The sequence below is a fragment of the Pongo pygmaeus genome, chromosome 8 (genome assembly GCF_028885625.2).
Source record: "Pongo pygmaeus isolate AG05252 chromosome 8, NHGRI_mPonPyg2-v2.0_pri, whole genome shotgun sequence".
Classification (NCBI taxonomy): domain Eukaryota; kingdom Metazoa; phylum Chordata; class Mammalia; order Primates; family Hominidae; genus Pongo; species Pongo pygmaeus.
In genome coordinates this window covers 67,842,540-67,860,895 of record NC_072381.2, presented here as the reverse complement: position 1 = coordinate 67,860,895, position 18,356 = coordinate 67,842,540, and the positions used below count along the sequence as shown (strand labels likewise).

The window sequence follows — 18,356 nt, the reverse complement described above, 5'->3', positions numbered from 1 at the left end:
GCACTTCCAGCATCACTAGTGACATTTCATATGGGTCCCATGGTGATGTTGAAGGTTTACAGTATTGCACTAAACATGATGAAAAATAATTCAAGAACCATGAGAGATCACTTTTTATTGCAATATGCAATTTACTGTAAGATGTAGGGTTCACTCAGAGATGATTAGCATCACATGGCATTTTCAATGGATACTCGCAACACGAGCTCACTGCAAAAGCAACAGGTGGTAGTTACAACGTTGTTACAATAGTACAGTATTTACTGCATTTCATTTTATGCAGTTAGGATTTAATACTGAATTTTTACATTTGTTTACATTTCTCTTGACTCAAATGCTGCCATATATGGTCTGTAAGTGTTTGCCTGTGTAAGTTTTGATAGATTTTACCTTTTTATAATAAATTTTTGTAGTTTTATGATAGTAAGTGATAAAATAGTATCTACATATATTTTATGCATTCATGACGTACTTAACAATTTTTATCAATATTTCTAGGCTACACAGTTTGTCTGAAGAGTATTTCAAACTATCACAACTTTCCAAAAAATTTTCTGATATACTTCTTGAAAAAGTTTTTACACACAAGTGGATCCATGCAATTCAAACCCAAGTTGTACAAGGGTCAACTGTATTGTAGTTATTTTTTTAATGAGATTTTTAAAACTTTTTTCAATTTATATGTATTTTTCTTAACTATTAAATTCTGAAGCTAGTACTTATTAAATTGTTTGGACTTAACATTAAACAGAACTGTTAGGCATTTGTTAGCATACCACGAAAAATGAAAAAATAACAAAAACACTAAAAACACTGTAAACTGGGAAAGTTTCAGATTCTCTGAATTTGAGAGAGTTGTTCAACTCTAAAATGAATGCATTCTTCCATAAGCATGTGAAAAGGCAGCAGTCTTTCTTTTTTCTCTTTTTTTCAAAATAGCTTTCTAGACTGGGCACAGTGGCTCAGACTTGTAATCCCAGCATTTTGGGAGGCTGAGGTGGACAGATCACTTGAGCCCAGGAGTTTGAGACCAGCCTGGGCAACATGGTAAAACCGCATCTCTACAAAACATCCAAAAATTAACCAGGTGTGGTGGTGCACACCTGTAGTCTCAGCTTCTGTGGAGGCTGTGAGGTGGGAGAATCACTTGAACCCAGGAGGCAGAGGTTGCAGTGAGCCGAGATCGCGCCACTCCACTCCAGCCTGGGTGACAGTGAAATCCCCTCTCAAAAAAAAAAAAAAAAAAAAAAAAATTTAAAAACACATTCTAGTGACATGGGATTTTGTGTAGCATCTTAACAAAAATGTAATCACATATTTAAAAATTTTCTGTGCCTTTTGCTGTATCAAACAAAAAAAGTAAGAAGTGCTCGTCCCCTTAAGGTTATGGTCAAGTCAGAGTGGTAAGACAAATACAAGTTGCTTATATCATTAAGTAAAATAAAATAATTACCCTCATTTATTTCATAATATCACATATTATGGGCATTCAAAGAAGAATGTGTACATCTGTTAGTGGGAATGAAGAAAGAATTTGTTAGATTTTAAATGGGCATTGACATGTTGGTAAATTCTAACATGTAGAGGTAGTGGACATTTCAGATAGAAGGAAAAACATAAAAACTCAAGATTTATTTTGGGAGAAGCAAATTATTCTATATGACTGAAGCAAGGACATATGTTATGAAGTAATGTAGATTACAGCTGGTTTACTATAAGTGGGAGTACTATTGTGGAGCACTTTGAATGCTGGGGTGTGAGGCATTTGGATTTAATTTACTAGGAAAAGAAGAGTGATTAGGGTGATTAATCTGTCAGCAAGATATAGGATGATTAAATCACGGAGAGAAAGGAGGCAGGGATAGCTTTTTAAAAGGGAATGATGGATTTTGCTTTATGTATTTGTATTTCAAAGGAAATACCAAACTGTTGATCTTTGAAGAGCATACTTTTGTTCAGCACTGTAACTAACAGTTGTAACATAAAACTCACTTTTCTGAGGGGAGGCAGAAGACTTTCTAACTTTCTTTTTATTTCTAGAGGAATAATATCAATACAATGTAAATATGTATGGAATGCATACTACAGGCCAGGAACTATATTAAGCATTTATTTAATTCTCACAACCCTTGAGAGACATTATTATTCCCATTTTACAGGTGAGAACAGTAAAGCCTAGTAAAGTTATGTTGTCCAGAGTCACATAGTTAATAAGTAGACAGATTAGCAAAAATTTTTAAAAGAAGTTTACTAGTTGGTTTAAACTAAGGAGAATCGAGTTAATTCCCCTTGGGTCTTATCAAATTGTCTTCATCTGACTTAGGCATAGTGTCTCTCTTTTTTTATTTTTCATATCACTCCTGATCTCTTCCCACCATGGGTACTCTTAATGTGTTTGATATGCGCTCTTACATTTGGATGTGTCCTTTAAGACTGTATTGTGTTATTTTAGATGCATGCATATGTGTTTAAATTATACATAATATATAAAAGGGTAAATTATAGCTTGTCTGATTTGATATATATGTTTCTACTCTATTGCTCTTATATTTTTATTTTATAAGAAACACACATTTTTCTTTTATAAGAAACAAGGTCTTGCTATGAATATGTTACCAAGACCAGAATGCAGTAGTTATTCACAGGTGTAATCATTGTGCAGATAGCCTTGAACTCCTGGCCTCAACCTATCCTCCCACTTGAGCCTCCTAAATAGCTGGAACTACAGGTACACGCAGCTGGGCCTGGCTTAGTTTACTGCTTTTTAAAAAATAATTTACAAATAGTAATTGTACATATTCATGGAATACATTGTGATTTTTTTTTTTTTTTTTTGAGATGGAGTCTCGCTCTGTCACCAGGTTGGAGTGCAGTAGCGTGATCTCGCCTCACTGCAACCTCCGCCCCCGGGTTCAAGCGATTCTCCTGCCTCAGCTTCCTGAGTAGCTGGGACTACAGGTGTGCACCACCATACCTAGCTAATTTTTGTGTTTTTAGTAGAGATGGGATTTCACCATGTTGGCCGGGATGATCTCGATCTCTTGACCTCTTGATCCACCTGCCTCAGCCTCCCAAAGTGCTGGGATTACAGGCGTAAGCCACTGTGCCCGGCCCATAATGATGTTTTGATACCTGTAATGTATAGTAATCAGACAGAGATAAATAGCATATCCATCATCTCAAACATTTATCATTCTTTGTGTTAAGAACATTTAATATCCTCCATCTACCTATTTAAACTATTTAATATATTTTTGTTAGCTAAATAGTCAAACTGCAGAGGTATAGAATTCTATAACTTACTCCTTTTATCTAGTTGTAATTTTGGTATCCTTTAACAAATTTTTCCCTATCCTTCCTTTCCCCCTATTTTCCCAGCCTCCAATATCCTCTGTTCTACCTTTTACTTCTGTAAGATCAACTTTTTTTTATCTTCTACTTATGAATGAAAACATACCATGTTTAACTTTCTGTTCCTAACATTTCATTTAACATAATGTCCTCCAGTTTTATCTATGTTGCTGTGAACCACAGGATTTTATGCTTCTTTATGGCTGAATGGTTTTCCTTTGTGTATGTATTACGCATTTTCTTTATCCATTCATTTGTTGTTGGACACCTAGGCTTGTTCCATATCTTGGCTATTGTGGATAGTGCGGCAGTAAGCATAGGGGTGCACATGTCCCTTAAATATAATGATTTCCATTCCTTTGGATAAATTCTTAGTAGTAGGATTGCTGGATCATGTAGTAGTTCTACTTGTGGTTTTTAGGAAACTCCAACTATTCTCCATAGTGGCTATTCCCACCAACAATGTATTAAGAGTTCCCTTTTCTCCATCTCACCAACATTTTTTTTTCTTTTTGATAATAGCCATCCTAACTGGGGTGAGATGATACCTCATTGTGATTTTGATCTGCATTTCTCAGATGAGTAGTGATGTTGAGCACTTTTTCATATATTTGTTGGCCATTTGTATGTCTTTTGAGAAATGTCTGTTCAGATCATTTACCTATTTTTTAATAAGATTGGTTTTTTGCTATTGAGATGTTTGAGTTCCTTGTATATTCTCAGTATTAATCCCCTATCTGATGGGATGAATAGTTTGCAAATATTTTTTCCCATTCGGTAGGTTGTCTTTTCACCCTATTGATTGTTTCCTTTGCTGTGCTAAAGATTTTCAGTTTGATATAATCTCATTTGTTTATTTTTACTTTTGTTGCTTGTGCTTTTGAAGTTGTATTCATAAAATATTTTTCTAGATCAATGTCCTAAAGCATTTCACCTGTGTTTTCTTCTAGGAGGGTTATCCTTTTAGGTCTTATATTTAGTTATTCGATCATTTTTTTGAGACAGGGTCTTGCTGTGTCACCCAGGCTGGAGTGCAGTGGTGCGATCATGACTCACTGCAGCCTTGATCTCCTAGGCTCAGGCAGTTCTCCCGCCTTGGCCAGCTGAGTAGCTGGGACTACAGGCACATGCCACCATGCCCGGCTAATTTTTGTATTTTTTTGTAGAGATAGGGTTTCGCCATGTTGTCAAGGCTGATCTCAAACTCCTGGGCTCAAGAGATCCACCTGCCTTGACCTCCCAAGATGTTGGGATCACAGGTGTGATCCACTGTGCCCAGCCTCTTTGATCCACTTTGAGTTGATTTTTGCATGCAGTCAGAGGTGGAAGTGTAGTTTCATTCTTCTGCATATGGCTATCCAGTTTGCTCAGGACCATTTATTGAACAAACTATTCATTCCCCAATGACAATTCTTGGCACTTTTGTCAAAAATCATTTTGCTGTAGATAATGTGGATAAATTTCTGGGTTCTCTATGCCTTTCCATTGGTCTATATGTCTGTTTTTATGCTGGTACCATGCTGTTTGTGTTATTATAGCTTTGTGGTACATTTTGAGGTCTGATAGTGTGATACCTCCAGCTTTGTTCTTTTTACTCAGGATTGCTTCAGCTATTCAGGGTCTTCCATGTTTCCATACACATTTTAGAATTTTTTTCCATTTCTGTGAAAAGTGTCATTGGTAGTTTGATAGGGATTGCACTGAATCTGTAGATGTCTTTCCATTTATTTGTATGCACTTCAATTTCTTTCATCAGTGTTTTGTAATCTTCCTTGTAGAGGTCTTTTATCACCTTGGTTCAGTTTATTCCCAAGATTTTGTTTTCTTTTCTAGCTATTGTAAATGAGATTGCCTTTTTGAATTCTTGTTCAACTACTTGTTGTTTATGTACAGAAACACTACTGATTTTTGTGTGTCAATTTTCTATCCTGCAACTTTATGGAATTCATTTATCAGTTCTAAGAGTTTTTTGGTAGAGTCTTTAGGCTTTTTAATATGTAGAATCATTACATATGCAAATAGGGACAATTTAACTTCCTCCTTCTCAATTTTGATATGGTTATTACTTTCTCTTGCCTAATTGCTGTGGCTAGTACTTCCAGTACTATGTTGAATAAGAGTGGTGAGAGAGGGCATCATTGTCTGTTCCAGTTCTTAGAGGAAATGCTTTCAGGTTTCAGTAAGATGCTAGCTATGAGTTTGTCACGTTGAGGTAATTTCAACATGTTATTATGTTGAGGTACTTTCCTTCTATACCTAATTTATTAAGAGTTTTTATGAAGGAATATTAAGTTTTATCAAAAGCATTTTCTGCTTTTCATTGAGATGATCATATGGTTTTTGTCCTTCATTCTATTGATATGATGTAAGACATTCATTGAGTGACATATGTTGGACCATCTTTGCATTCTTGGGATAAACCTCACTTGCTCATAATCTTTTTGAGATGCTGTTGGGTTCAGTTTGCTAGTATTTTGTTGTGGACTTTTGCATCTATGTTCATCAGGGATATTGGCCTATCATTTTCTTTTTTTGTTTTGTCCTTATCTGTTTTTGGTATCACAGTTATGTTGGCTTCATAGAATCAATTAGGAAGAATTTCCTCTGCTTCATTTTTGGAATAATTTGGGACAAATTGGTTTTAATTCAACAGTGAAGCCATCCAGTTCTGGACTTTTTTTTTTTTTTTTTTTGGTGTTGGAAGACTTTTTGTTATTAAATCAATCTTGTTTCTTGTCATTGGTCTGTTTAGGCTTTCTATTTCTTCTTTCAGTCTTGGTAGGTTTTATGTATCCAGGAATGTGTCCAATTCCTCTAGGTTTTCAAATTTGTTGGCATATAGTTGTTCACGGTAGTCTCTAGTGATCCTTTGTATTTCTGTAGTATCTTTTGTCATGTCTCCTTTTTTGTTTCCTATTTTAATTATTTAGATCTTCTCTCTTTTTTCTTATTCTAGCTAATGGTTTGTCAATTTTGTTCAGAAGCCAGCTTTTTGTTTTGTTGATCTTCTGTATTTTTTGTCTTATTTTTGTTTATTTCTGCACTGATCATTATTATTTCTTTCCTTCCATTAATTTTGGGTTTAGTTTATTCTTTTCTAGTTCTTTGAGGTTTATCATTAGTTGTTTACTTGAAATGTTTCTTGTTTTTTGATATAAGCATTTATTCCTATAAACTTGACTCTGAATACTGTTTTTGCTGTGTCCCATAGGTTTTGGTATGTTGTGTTTCTGTTTTCCTTTGTGTCAAGGAATTTTTAAATTTTATTCTTAATTTCTTTCTTCATCCATTGGTCATTCAGGAGCGTATTGTTTAATTTTCATGTAATGGTATATTTCTAAATGATTCTGTTGTTATAGATATCTAAGTTTACACCATTGTGTTCAGATAAGTACTTGATATTTTGATTCTTTAAGAACATTTTGAGACTTCTATTGTGTCCTTACACATGATTGATCCTGAGACTGTTGAATGGGCTGATGAAAAGAATGTGTATTCTGCCACTGTTGGCTGAAATGTTCTGTAAATATCTGTTATATTTAGTCTATGGTGCAGTTTAACTCTGATGTTTCTTTGTTGACTTTTTGTCTACATGATCTGCCCAGTGTTGAGAGTGGGATGTTGAAGTCCCCAACTATTATTTCACTTTAGATCTAATAATATGTGCTTTACATATCTGGGTGCTTCAGTATTGGGTGCATATATATTTACAGTTGTTATATTCTCTTGTTGGATCAATCCCTTTATAATTATATAATAGCCCTCTGCTGTCTTTTACAGCTTTTGACTTGAAGAGTGTTTTACCTCATATAATTATAGCTACTCCTGTTTGCTTTTAGTTTCCATTTGCATTGAATATTTTTTCCATCCACTTCCAGTCTGTGTATGTATACAGGTGATATGAGTTTCTTGTAGATAGCATATAATTGGGTCTTGTTTTTTTAAAATCCATTCAGCTAGTATGTATCTTTTAAATGTGGAACTTAATCTATTTACAATCAGGGTTATTATTGATAGGTGAGGACTTACTCCTGTCATTTTATTGATTGTTTTCTGGTGGTTTGTATATCCTTTGTTTATTACTTTCTCTCAATGTTATTTTTGCAGTTGAATGATTTTCTCTAGTGAAAAGGTTTGATTCCTTTCTCCTTCTCCTTTGTACAGCAGCTCTATCAGTGTGTTTTATAGTTTCACATATTTTCATGATGGTGATTATTGTTTTTCATTTCCACATGTAAGACCCCCTTGAGCATTTCTTGCAAGGCCAGACTAGTGGTGATGGATTCCCTTAGTTTTGCTAGTCTGTGAAATATTTTATTTGTCCTTTATTTCTGAAGGTTGCTTTGCTGGGCATATTCTTGGGCTAATAATTTTTTTCTTCTAGTACTTTGACTATATTATCCTGTCCTTTCCTGGACTATAGGATTTCTGCTGAGAAATTCACTGTTAGTCTAGTGGGGACTCCCTTATATGACTTGATGCTTTTATCTTGCTGCTTTTAGAATTCTTTCTTTGTCTTTGACTTTTGACAATTTAACTGTAATGTGCCTTGCAGAGGTCCTGTTTGAGGTGAATATATTTGAGCTTTCTCGACTTGGATGTCTCTCTGTCTTTCTGTTATTATTTCATTAAATATGTTTTTCTCACCTTTCCCTTCACCTTCTGGAGATATTTGTTTGCTTAATGGTATCCCATAAATCCTTTAGGCTTTTTCATTCTCTTTTATTTTTTTAAAGTTAGTCTGCCTGTGTTATTTCAAAAGATCATTCTTCAAGTTCAGAAATTCTTCTTCTTGATCTAGTCTGTTGTTTAGCTCTTTATTGTATTTTTTATTTCATTCATTAAATTCTTCAGCTCTAGGATTTCTGCTTCATTCTTTTTCATGATATCTATCTTTGTTGAATTTCCCTTTCAAATCATAAACTGTTTTCCTGACTTTGTTGAATTATCTATCGGTATTCTCTTGTATCTTATTGGATTTATTTAAGATGATTATTTTGATTTTTTTCCCACATTTCATATATTTCCTTATAGTTTGGAGTCTGTTACTAGATAATTATTGTTTTCCTTTTGTCATTACATGTTTTCTTGCTTTTTTTCCTTCTTCTTTTAAGATAAGTTCACATTCTGTTGCCCAGGCTGGAGTGCAGTGGCACAATCTCGGCTCACTGCAGCTTCTACCTCGTATGCTCAAGTGATCCTCCCACCTCAGCTCCCCAAGTAGCTGGAATTACAGACACTCACCAATATGCCCTGCTAATTTTTGTGGTTTTTAGTAGAGACAGGGTTTCACCATGTTGCCCAGGCTTTTTCTTGCTTTTTCATGGTTGATGTGTCCCTGTGTTGATTTCTAATGCATGTGGTGGAAAAGTCACCTCTTTTAATTTTATGGAGTAGGTTTCATAAGAAAGAATATGAATGAGTCTTGGATTGTTGGTTTGGTGGGGTACATTAGCCTCATTTCTAGATACATGTAGTTTTGTAGTCTCTGAGTAATTTCTTCAGCTGTAATCCACTCTAGTGGCATTTGTGAGTTTCTCAGTGGCATGGGCTGAGAGAGTTTGTGGCAATGGTGATGCCACTTTGCCAGGGGTGGGCTCACTAGACTGTTTCTCAGGTCTGGGGTATGTACGTGCACATAGTAGGTCAGCCAACTTGGTTGGTGAGATTGGCTTGCTGAGATTGGGGCCACAAGGCTGTTACTCTGACCAGAAATACAAGTATAAGGTTGCTTGGGCAACCTGGGGACATGCCTGCCAGGAGCAGCTTTCAGGTCTGGGACACGGGCTTTTGGCCACTTGGCTGGCTTGGAAATATTCCTTGTGGCACAGGGGCAGTCTGTGGGACTATCTCTCAGGCCCTTATTGGGGCCTTACAGGACTGTTGGGCAGGCCAAGGGCATGCCTATGGGGGAGCTGTGTGTCTGTTTCTCAGGTTCTGATTGCTTGCAGGTAGCCCTACTCTGCTGGCCCTCGGCCATATCACCTTCTCAGAGTCTCAGGGAGATCTCCTGCTTAGAGAAGGGAGCCCAGCACTTTGGCCAGCTTAAGAGCAGACTTGCTGTGGGTAGGACTGGCAGACGGGTTTCTCTGTTGGTGGTACGGCCATGGTACTAGGTTTTCTTGCTGTGCAAGACCAGAATAACAGTCAGTCCAGGGTCCAACCTTCACCAGCTTGGATCATGGTGTTCAGAAACTTGTTTGGAGTTGGCATAATGAAGATGGAGCCTCAGTTCTGGAGAGGTGCAGTGGCCACTTTCCCCCCAGAGGAGGGCATACTACACAGGTGGCTATTCTCAAGATGGCGCCATGTTACAGCAGTTTGGCTCACAGTGGTGGGATGGGGAGTACACACCTTGTGCTCTTAATCCAGGTCAGTGCAGTTGCATGAATTCTTGGCAGCTCTCCAAAATGGGCTCAGGGCTTGTGAGGACTATGGGATTCTTGTGTAGTAAGGACTTCATGTGTTTGTGGTGGCAAAGAGGGCTGGTAGGGATCTTCTGCTGACTTTTTTCCCTGCAATAGCAATTCTCTCCTGTCTCCAGGCAGATCTGATCTAAGTGGGGAAGATGGGACCACGAGTTTGAGTGCCTCTATGCTGCCTTCCTAGACTTCCAATCGCCACAGGTGCATCTTCATTCCATCAGTGCACACCACTACTCTTCCTTCACACTCCAGTCAAATCTTAGCTGTTTGTTGCCTTGATCCTTTTTTTTGTGTGTGGGTTAGACAAGCACCAGGTATCCCTACTCAGCCATCTTGCTGATGTTACTCCTTTATTGCTTTTTTTTTTTTTTTTTTTTTTTTTTTGAGATGGAGTCTCGCTCTGTTGCCCAGGCTGGAGTGCAATGGTGCAATCTCAGATCACTGCAACCTCCACCTCCTTGGTTCAAGCGACCAAGTAGCCTCAGCCTCCCAAGTAGCTGGGACTACAGGCACCCACCACCACACCCAACTAATTTTTGTATTTTTGGTAGAGACGGGAGCTCACCATGTTGGCCAGGCTGGTTTTGAACTCCTGACCTCAAGTGATCCGCCTACCTCAGCCTCCCAAAGTGCTGGGATTATAGGCTGGAGCCCCTGTGCCCAATTCCTTTATTGCTTTTAATCTCTGCATAGTAGTGTGTGTATTAGTCTGTTTTCATGCTGCTGATAAAGGCATACCTGAGACTGGGAAGAAAAAGAGGTTTAATTGGACTTACAGGTCCACATGGCTTGGGAGGCCTCAGAATCATGGTGGGAGGCAAAAGCAGAAACCCCTGATAAAACCATCAGATCTCGTGAGACTTATTCACTACCACGAGAACAGCATGAGGGAAACCACCCTCATGATTCAAATTATCTCCTACCAGTCTCTCCCACAACACGTAGGAATTATGGGAGCACAATTAAAGATGAGATTTGGGTGGGAACACAGAGCCAAACCATATCAGTGTGCATTCACCACATTCTCATCTTTTCTCCTAGAAGTAGACTTCTAGGATTCCTCACACTTTGTTTTATGTTGAACAGAGCTATATAAATATGCTCCTATGTATTCCCTTAAAGCCCATTTTATTTCTACTATATCTTTTTCCTCATTTTACTTCCTTTTTTGAGGGAGTTATGTGGGATAGAAGAAAAATGGACTTCTTCATTTATAACATACCTGAAGTTGGGTGTATTTTAATCCTTAAACAGATTAAAATGAGCTGGGTGTGGTGGCTTACACCTGTAACCCCAGCACTTTGGGAGGCTGAGGCAGGCGTATAGCTTGAGCTCAGTAGTTGGAAACCAGACTGGGCAACGTGACAAAATCCTGTTTCTACTAAAAATACAAAAACTAGCTGGGCGTGGTGGTGCATGCCTGTAGTCCCAGCTACTTAGGAGGCAGAGGTGGGAGGATCACCTGAGCCCAGGAGGTCGAGGGTGCACTGAGCTGTGATTGCACCACTGCACTCTAGTCTAGGCAACTGGGCGAGTCTCTGTCTCAAAAAAAAAAAAAAAAAAGATTAAAAGATATGTAGACTATGTGATTTTCTGCTTCCAAAAGGAACCACATAGGCAGGAAGAAGATCCAGGTGAATTATTCTCTTCTATTTCTTTACATTGCCTTCTGTCATTGGTAACATAACCTTTATGGCATTCACAAGTATATTTGTTCTAGCTTTCTTCTTTTAGTAATTCTGTTGCTGTCGTTTGTATGAAATACTGCATATTATAGCATTGTAATTATAAATTATTTATACATTATCTTAATCGTTGTCAGGCCAACATTTTTCTTACAAGCAGATAGGAACTATGGTTTGTCATAACTCTTATTTGATCAACTCTGAGAACAAAATATATTTTATACTTTCTGGGAGATTCACAAAACATGTAGGACCCATTAAGAGGAAGAAAGCATGCTATATGGTTGTTATATTTGTTATTTTTGACTTGTAATTTATTCATTCTCTCAGCCCTGTTCTCTGACTAGTGTTACTATGGCACCTAAGTTATGGCATGGAAAACAAGCTAATTATGTTCTTTAGAACAGACGACAGTGATACATCTTGAGACACAAGCATCTGGTAGTCTTAGCCCTTTCCTCATCAGTGCTAGTCTAGGCTTGGTTGGGCTCTCTGGTTGTCCAAATATTTTTCTGTTACCACACATCTTTCTTTATTTTATTTTTCTTCTATAAATAGTGGTTTATGCTTTCTAAAGCTGCTAGTCTCGTATTTAGTTTGTTCCTTTTTGAGCCTTCTGTCTACTCAAAGAAGTAATATAGACTTACTCCCAGCTGTGTATGATCTACTCTTACTCCTGTTTATTGAGTTAAGCTTCTTACTATTTGTAAACATCTCTTGTTTGTGTAGACACAAATACACCAAAACTAAAAATGGTTAAATTGGGGTGAAAACTTACGGATATTTCTTACAATTTATTTTTCAAAATTCAGTGATGTGGTTAGATGGCTCTCCTGATAAAAATTGTTTAAGAGATATGAGTAATCAATACTTTTTTATCAGAAGTGCCATCTACCCATATTACCAAATTTTGAAAAACAAAGAAAATATTAGAATTATCCACAATTTTTGTACCTAAACTTAACCAGTTTTACTTTTGGTTATTCTCTTATAATCTTTTTTACTATTGATTTAATGTAGGTTATAATCATACTGTGTACACACTATTTGTATGTCTTCTATTTAATTGAATATTTATGTGCCATAAGCATTTTCTACTTTACTACTTAGTTTTCATCATCATCATCATTTGTAATATCTTTAAAATATTCTCTGGAGTGGTGCTATTCAATAGAAATATAACTTAAAATTTTCCAGGACCCATATGAAAAATGTAAAAAGAAACAGATTAATAATGTATTTTATTTAATCTAATATATCTAAAATATTTATTGTTTCAACATGTAAAAATTATACACCATATTAGATGTAAAAATTATTAGATTTTAACCTTCTTTTCATAGTACATCTTTGAAATGTACCTATTTTACGTATATACCAGTGAATTATGTCACTAAACTTTCAATGTCAAAATAAAATGTAGTCCTACCAAAACAATAAAGCTTCAGCAGAAAAATATGAAATGCTTCAATTTTTACATTTAAATTAATGAAAGTAAATTAAAAAGATAGTTTCACAATCATACTAGCCACGTTACTTATGCTCATCATCTACATGTAGCTTCTTCATTTAAATTTAAATTAAATTTAAAATTCAAGCCCCTCTTTGCACTAGTCACATTTTAAGTGATCAGTAGTGAGCTTTAGAGTATATAGCCAATTCTTGACTGTTCCTCTGTCATTTTTTACATTGATTTCAATGAAATAAATACACTGATAAGTTTATGAATGTGTATTTTCCCATGTTTTGGATTACTTTCTTAAAGTAGACTCTCAGAAGTAGAATTATTGGGTCAAAGAGTATAAATTTGTTTATGGTTCATCTTGTGTATTTTCAAATTATTTCCTGAAAGACTGTTGTCAGTTGCAGTACCATCAGCAGTATTAATATTTGTTTCTTCAACCCTTCTTCATCATTGTTACCATGTTGTTTCTTTAGTTACTAGAGAGGAATATTTCTCTACAAATTTTATTTACTATGTATTTCTCTTTTAGTGGAATACTTTTTTATGTTATGGTTTATTTATCTATTGGTGTCCTAATGTTTGTTTAATTTTTAGTCTACTTTTAAATTTCTTTGTGGACTAAAGATACTAACCCTTTGTCATGTTTTTCCTCATCTTTTGTTTATTTGTTTGTTTTTTTCCTTCTGAGAGTACCAACTGAACCCTTTACTTTTACTATAGCAAACAATTTAGATAATACTTCCTCTGTAAGTTTGAAAGTTTTTCCCGCTCTAGAAGTTTGATATTTACTTCTCTTTTATTGTAGATTTTCTATGTATTTTTAAAAAATGTTTTTATCAAACTGGAATATATGATTATGTAATTGTGAGAAAATAAACTAAATTATAAATTCTTAACCTTCAGTTGAATCCAGTGCTTACCCATTATTTTTAAATAAAGCCTCATTATGTATAGTTGCTGACCGCCACTGCATAGTTTTATGCATATGTGTAATCAGGAAGTAGATGGACCCAAATAGATTAAAATCTACTGTTTCAAATATTTCAAAATAATACCATATATTCTTCCCTATTATATTCTGATCAGAATATTGTTCTCAATAAAAACAAAGGCTTTTTTTTCTATATCACCATGTATCCACAGTTGATTAATTATAGTCATGGATATTTTACATAGGTTTATTTCCTTTTGAATTAATATAGACTTATACTTCCAAGAGTTATAAATGCCTGAAATTTACATAGGTGTGCGTGAACACATACACATACACATACCCCTATTCCTCACATAATTGGTAATAATGAAAAGAGGTTGTGCTCTTAGGCAAGGACAATTTAAAAGAACCCCAAATGATTACCTTGAATTAAGGTAAACACTGGTAAAAAAAAAAAAAGAGCAAAAAGGGCAATTTTTTCCTTTAGTATATTAAACAATGTTGTTTCTAACATTCCCTCACGTTTAAACTACTCTGAAAAATCCTTAGAGTGGTTGTGTAATGTGTTTAAGTTTTTTCGATTTCCAAGCATTAAGTCTTGCTCCACTAAAACAGTTCTTTGGTTCTGTCCCTATCCGTCCTACTGCTACCACTTTGTGTTGTTTTGTTTTCTGTTGTAATGAATACAACAGTCCCACTTCATTCTCAGTTCTAATTAATGTTATCCAGCCTCTAAGTGTTAGCATCTACTTTGCTTTTGGTTATAGGATCAAAGATAAACAGCTAACTGTTGTGCAGACCGAAATCCCTAATTAGTAAAGCACAAGATTTTATTGGTTATATATTTTTCTAAACTATAGCCTTGATTTTGTTGCAAACCTTACATGTAGAAAAAAAATTTTGTAATGGCACTTTTTATTTTTGGTGATACTATAGTCTGGAACATGTGGCCTAGCAAAGGTTATAAATCTAGCAAGAAAAATTATGGATGGCATCAATTTTAACAGTCTTTGCGATCTAACAGAGCATAAACCCCAAATTGTTTAAATACTAAATATTTACTTAAAGAAAAACAAGAGATCATTCAAAAATAGAATTAATTTAAATAGTGAATTTGCCTTTTATTTAAAAGTTGACGAGTTTTGTATATTTATAAAATTAACAAAATTGACATCATACTATCCATATCACAAGACTCTTGTGTTGTATTTTAAAGGAAAACACACACACAGCATACATACATTTGGATTGGGGCCAGATTTAGACTCCAGGGGCACAGTGTTCTGTACCTTAAATTACAATCAGATGTATTTTAGCACAGATCAAATTTTCAGTCTGAAGTTGGTGAGAAGCCTAATTATTTGACCAGGTTACTATTTATGTAGACCATTCTGTGGCTGGCTGTGGTTAATCCACAGCTGGCAGAATGCTAGCTATGGGAGGTTTTTATTTCATGCTGCAACAGTTTGGGGAGAAATAGAGGGGGAAAGCTTTAAAATCTTCTCATTAAATGAGAGACTAAAAAGCAAGACAGTACATCCATATTACTATGGAGACAAGATGCTGTATAAACTGTTCGTTTTAATTCTCCAAGTGACAGAAATAGCAAAGCAGCAGCTTGGATGCTCATAGTTTGCAAGTGATAGGATACTTGATTAAAAAAGAAAGATAAAAACATTTAAAAATAATAACTAAGACTAAGATTTGTTGCCTCTTAGAACACTTGAATATTGGTAAAGAATTAATGGATTCAATTTTTAAATGATGAGAAATATTGTTATTATACAAAAACATTTTGCATTTCACTAAACATACTAAAACATTTAGAATTTCACTAGCAGTACTTTAAAGTGATAAGAGGCAGTTGTAGGGGAGAAAAAGTAACATATTTTTCTCATCCATCGCAAGGGTCATGACTGAACCCTCTGTAACGAAAGAGATTAACAAGAGAAAAGCATAATTTATTTAACAAAGTTTTACATGACACAGGAGCCTTCAGAAATTAAGACCCAAAGACCAGCAAAAACTGTATTTTTATGTGAAGTCTGATGAAAGACATGGATAGTTGTAGAGAAACATTAGACAAAAGGGGTATGATCTAATGGTAATAAACCTAGAGCTGGAGGATGTGGAAGCCAGCAAGTCCTGTCTGTTAGATTATTCTTGGCCGCCAGGTATAGGGCAGGACCCCTTTGGAATAGGGTTTTTTGGCCAGCTTTCACACAGAAAGGTGGGAGAAGGTCAGAGTGACCTTGCTTCTGCGGGTTTTCTCAATTGCTAGGGGGCCATATTTTGGGGTATTGTATTCTGGGCCCTGACACAATTATAGTAGACGATTCTCTCTTAATGTCTCAGAATATATATAAAGGCAATAAACCCTTCCTTAAAAGATGGATCCCAATACACATGGTTCCTGCCACAAAATTAATTTTTTTAGTCTTCTTATTGTAGTCTATTTGAAATTTGAAAGTAATATTTTAAAAGATTTTTTTTCTTTTTAAACTTTTCAGAGTTTGCATTATGGAAATTGTTGGTCCCTCAGTTATAAGTGAAGATCTCAGTAGCATTTTTGTAACTTTTAAAAGAAGTTTCTTTTATATTTTCAAGGTTATTTCTTCCATTTATAAGCCAGTTTTTCTCCCCTTCTAGTTTCCAGTGCTCCCACTTCCTCTAGTTCTTTGCTCTAATTATCCTCTCTCTCTTGCCTCTTCATTCTTCTATTTCTCCAATAGATCCTTTTCTTTGAACAGCAAAATCTTTCCAACTTTCCCTGCCCTTAAAAGCAAATCTCTTATTCCCTCCTTTCCCTGCCCACCCTCCCCCGCAAAAAAGCATTTGTGCCTTTTCCTCCTCTTATTATCTGCTCAAACTAGCAACATATCTGGAGCCGTGTGAATCCAGGCTTCATCACATGTAAGCTGTGTGTCCTAAGAAACATCTCTTAACTTCTCTATCTTGCTTTATTTATCAAAAGAAACTAATAAGTGTCCACCTCATAGGTTTGATGTAAGGAAAAAACAATAACTGAGTTGCTGTATAGTATAGTACCTGGGACACAATAATTACTCATTACATTTCAGATGGTTTTATTATCATTACTGATGAAGCTTTGAAAATAATTATTCTTACCTTACTTTCTCACCATTCCTTTTTTAACAACTACTTCTACCATCATACTAAGGGCTTTCTGTTAATCATCAAATCTTATGACTTTTACTCATTCCTTTCTTTCTCTACTTCCCCATAGCACCTTCTTATAATTTCCCTTGCTTAGTTTCTCCACCATCACTTCTTCTCTCCTCATTTGGCCTCCTTTTGTTTTCTCCTTTTCCTTTTTTATTTCCTCTAATTTTTGTTCTCCATTTTTTCCTTCGTCCTCTTTTGTTCTGTGTTCTCTGCCTTGGGAATTACAACACCTCTTTGACCTCACCTCCTTCATGGCCTTTCCTCTAAGTCCAACTTTCTGGTAGATACTTAGAGATCCCTTAGAACCTCAAGTGTAGTATGACCACAACTAAACAGTCTTTACCATCTAAGCCAGATCTTATTCTGGAATTTTCCACTTTTATTAATGGTAGAACCAGATTCAAAAATCTCAATCATCTTTTGACTCTTTTCTTCTTTGCCTTCCACATCTTAAACAATTGCCAAGTCCTGTATGTAGTACTCCTAATATGGTTTTCTTTTACACAGCCAAATGTAGACATTTACTAACTGTTGCTGAATTGTTGCTGCCCAGGTTAACTTTGCTTTAAATTTTCCCATAAGCTTGTTATTCCTTCCTTTCACAGAAATATTCATTACCCATGATCCACCCGTACCCCTCTCGCACATTGCCCACCAAATAGATTCCTACCCTGCCACCCAAGGCCCTTTGTGTTCTTAACTTCGCCGACCTTTTCAAGTCTCTATTATTGCCCTTTGTGTATTCCTTTACTTGTTTGTGCACCATCCAAACTAATTTCCTGTATATACATGTATGTCTTTGCTTATGCTTTCATCTAGAAAGCATGAATATGTTTTAATAAGACTTTCATTAATATTAAAACTGTAGATAAATAACATTTTAAATGCAGCTTTCCTGACATGAAATTTTAATTAAATATTTTTCTTTTGCATTACTGAATTCTTTTCTTATTATTTGAAAATTCTAATTCAGAATCTTCCTCAAAAATCAATTTAAATATTTCTTAAGGTAACAAGTTATGATTGATTGATTGATATAGAGACAAGGTCTCCCTGTATTTCCCAGGCTGGAGTGCAGTGGTGTGATCTTGGCTCACTTCAACCTCCACCCCCTGGGCTATAGCAATCCTCCCGTCTCAGTCTCATGAGTAACTGGGACCACAGGCACACACCAACACACCCAGCTAATTTTTGAAATTTTTGTAGAGACAGAGTTCTGCCATGTAGCCCAAGCTGGTTTGGAACTCCCAGACTCAAGTGATTGGCCCACCTTGGCCTCCCAAAGTGCTGGAATTCCAGGTGTGATTCAT

At 35.8% G+C, this 18,356-nt stretch overlaps 1 protein-coding gene across 4 annotated transcripts in view; it reads left to right on the top strand.

Annotated features, from left to right (window-relative positions):
• ADK (adenosine kinase) overlaps positions 1-18,356 on the top strand; it is a 570,201-nt gene that overhangs the window by 359,009 nt on the left and 192,836 nt on the right. The window lies entirely within an intron of this gene.